Here is a 4143-nt window from a genome sequence, read left to right on the forward strand (position 1 = left end):
TCGGACCCCTCGTGCGCGCCTCCGCACGCCCGCAGCCCAGCGTCCGCGCTCGATCCACGCCTCCCCGCGGCGGGGCCTGCCGGGCCTCCGCTCGGTGTCCACCCGGATCGGTCCCCTGTGGTCCAGCTGCAAGGGCGGGCGCTTTGAATGGCTCCGGACCACGTGTGTGCACACGGACGCCGGAGGCCAGCCCCTTCGCGGGCTGGAGTGGCTACTGCATTTGTAAGACTTACACACTAGCAAGAGCGCGCGCGCGCACACACACACACGCACACAGAGACACGCACGCGCCCTTAAAACGAATTCTCAATGCTAGTTCCTGGGGGAAAACAAAACAAGGCCCAGCGCTGGAACGGCGTCTCCACGGAAGTCATCTATGGCTCGGTCGGGTGCTCCTCGCCGCCGGACGCAGAAGGGGCGGCTCGGCGCTCCCGCCCGGGGCCCCGCCGCTCCCGGGGCTCCGGCCCAGCGACACCACCGCCCAGAATTTCGTTCTAGAGGTGAAGACAGGTGTATCCGCCCAGCCTAGTGGGAACCGGATTGGGCGGGAAGACTTTATCCCCTCCTAGTCTTTCCCAGTACTTCCAGATGTTTCTTCTGGTGGTCCCCAAACCCCAACGCCCCCCACCTTGCAGAGTTGGTGAAGGGGAAGCTGGCGGGGGGGGGTGCTTTGGCCGTCAGTGCGCTCTGAATTTCTCTCCGGTGAAGAGGTCACCGCGTCCCGGTACTAGGCTAGCATCCGATCTTCCTTTGCTTACCTGACTGACTCCACTACTCCACATAGAATTGTGTAAGGGGGGGAGGGACATTTGATGACGTTTTTAGGATTTACAAAAAAAAAATGTTATCTAGAGAAATATCCCCGAGAAACACGTGGGAACGTCAGTTTCATCAGCAGCCAGAAACCAGCATGTAAATGAAAGCAACGTAGTCTCTACCTCTGTTCAATGGTCGACTGCTCGGGACGGGTGCTGGCCCTGGAAATGGGCACGCTCTCTAACGCTGCTGAGATGCTCACAGACTCCCGGGGTCCGCTTGGAAAGCAATTTAGCTTTTAGTGTATCAGACCCATACGTGTTACCTACCTTCTTCTAGCTCATTGCATTCTAGTAATCATCCCACTTTGGAGTGTTTATTCCACAAAATTAATTTAGAATTTTAAAAAAGTTTTCTGTATGAAAAATATATATACAGCATTATATTTTAGAGGAAAAAATATATATACAGCATTATACTTTAGAGGAAAATAACGCAAATTTCCAAGGAATGAACATGGCTTAGAGAAGGGTATTAAATTTGCTTGGTAATATCTTTGTACTGTCATTGGAAATAATGATAGAGTCTGATAACATACCTGGGAATGCCTGTGAAATTTTCTAAAAGCAGGATGCAACAGAGTATAATTACAAGTGTATTATATGTTTAAAAAAGTTTAATGTAAAAGCCATGCACCTACCAATTGTTGGGTTAAGGAAAATTAGGGGAAGTTTTAGGTGTGAAAGCAAAAAAGAAAATATCTTCGATAGGGCAATTTGGGAAACAATGTTGTTTATTTGTTTATGGTGGGGGTGGAAAGCAGGGACCTGCACAGGCAAGATAGATAGCTAGGTATAGCTCGACCTCTGACTGGCATCTCTAGCCCCATGACAATATGTTTTACAGCCTGAAAGTGTAATGGGTTTGACCTGTAGAAATGTGTCCAAAGAAAATAATAAAAATATTTATAAATATCTAGTTGCAAAAATGTATATAATGTTTTCAAAACAGAACAACTTAAGATTTCAGTGATACATCACATAAGGCCCTGGGGTTGATCCCTAGCACATCCTTTATAGATAGAAGGAAGAAAGGATAGGACAGGAAGGAAGGAAGGAAGGGAGGGAGGGAGGGAGGGAAGGAGGAAAGGAGGAAGGGAGGAAGGAAGAGAGGGAGGAAGAGAAACCCAACAATAAGAGATCATAGAATAAATTGGAATAAAAGAATGTTATGATGTAATTAGAAATAATATAACAAGAATATTTAACAATATAAAAAACGGGAAAGAAGGAAATGGGACAAAAGAATATGAAACAGTACAAACTTGAGGATTTTTAAAAGAAGTATACATAGAAAAAGAATATGCTAAAATGTAAATGTGAATTATCTGTACAATAAATACATTTATTATTCATTTTTTCTTTTTCCAGTTTTCCTAATAAGCACATCATTTTTCAGAGGGGGAAAACTAATGAATTTTTAAACATTGGGAAAAGAAAACAGAAGGAAATGTACCAAAAGGCTATGCAAAGTATATTTTGGAAATATAGTAGGTAAATGTACTATGAAGTATTTTTCCCTTTTTTCTTTTTTCCAGATTCTCTGTGGTTATAGTTTTCCAGCAATTTCATAAAAAAATAATCTATGTGGTGAAATGTGGAGCAGATGGGCAATTAATTTTGTCATTCAAGATTATGCCTCACCTTTCCCACATGTTATTATCAAGGTGATGTACAGAGGGGTTACCATTTCATAAGTCAGATGAGTACATTTCTTTTTGGACAATGTCACCCCTTCTTTCACTCTATTTTTCCCTCCTGTCCCCGCCCACAAGGTGTGTAGTTCATTTTCAACATAGTGGCTACTGAGTACCACAGCTGCACTTGCTCACCTCAAGATTATATTTTTAAAATCCTCCTGCAGCCCCTGCTTCCTGGTGTGAATCTGCTCAGGGCCTGCTTGCTTCCAAAGAGGGAGGGGCTAGCACTTCTGGGGGGAGGGGTAGTACTGCTGCAGTGGGGAGTCTGCTGTGCTGGGGGCTGGTGCTGGGGCGCCTGGGTCACCTCTCTCCCTTGGCAGAAGAACTCTGAGAAATTCCTGAGCCCCGGAACCTGTGGGCAGCAGCTCTCCAAACTCACCCCTGCTCCTCCATTCTCTCTCATTCCTCTCAAATTCTCCTTTCCCATTTGCACTTTGAACCCCACCCACCCACACCCACACACATGCAATGCATCTGCACCCAGTGTGAGCTGAGTCCCATTGCCAAGGTCTTCCAATAAAATCTACACCTTCTAACACATGTCGCCTCCCTCCTGACGCTTCACCTTTCCCATTTGCTTAAAGGGGGGGGGGGTAAAAAAAAAGCCTAAAAATGGGGAGACAGCAAAGGAACGGATGACATTGTCCGAAAAGAAATATACCATTACCTGCCTTATGAAACCAGAACTCCTCTGTACATCACCTTTATAGTAACCATAAAAGGCCTTCTTTAAATGGAATAGTTCAGTGTTTACTGGTGTTAACAGTTATAATAATCCTAGTAAAGTGATAGAAGAACTAACAGGCTGAAAGTTTATAACTATACCAAACACCAAGGTGATCGCCTCTACCTGTAGACGTCCATGTGGTCCAGTCAGTGGTACTGTTTATCCCCGCTTGGTGATGAAACCGGCCGGCAGCAGAGGGTAAGCTAGTCCCTGCCCCGAGAGAACTGGAGATTAGCTGAACCACATCCCACCACCTCCCCTCACTGTAGAATGGGCAGAAAGACCCTGACTACCACTCAGCTTGGATTTAAGTCTCTGAGCTGACTCAGCTGAGATCTTCCTCACCAAGGCTACCTAGGGATGGGAGGTGATCTCCAGGACCCTCAGCTGACAGGACACCTAATCCTGGGGGCTAGGGCACCTCAGTAGGCAACAAAAGATGGGTCAGTGGAGGTGTGGCTTCCCTCAGATCAAAGAAACTGCTCAATAGCCAGTACAAAGATCTGCTACATTGGAGTTGTTTACACACATCTGCCAACCAAACTCAACCTCTCAATGAATCCAATTCTGAGGGGGAGAAATCCAGTTTCAGAGAACAGTTTTGGCTTCCATTTTTCACGTCCTTTACCTTTCTATAATGCTCCTCCACATTTTTTTATCTTTGTTGATCCTCGTTATTATTCATAAACATGGTATAATGATCAGGAATCAGAGAGGTTAACTGGTTTGCCTAAGGTCACACAGCTAATAAGTTGCAGAGCTGACTAGAAATTAAATCTAGCCTTTTTGACTCCCAATCTGATGCACTTTCCACATTGCTGCACAGACCTGCCTGCTTTCTAACATTTCTAACATTCTGAGAGCTTCACAGAATGAGCAAATTCACCCTTGGAGGCTAAGA

This window comes from Dipodomys ordii, unplaced genomic scaffold (assembly GCF_000151885.1).
Source record: "Dipodomys ordii isolate 6190 unplaced genomic scaffold, Dord_2.0 Scaffold27, whole genome shotgun sequence".
NCBI classification, from domain to species: domain Eukaryota; kingdom Metazoa; phylum Chordata; class Mammalia; order Rodentia; family Heteromyidae; genus Dipodomys; species Dipodomys ordii.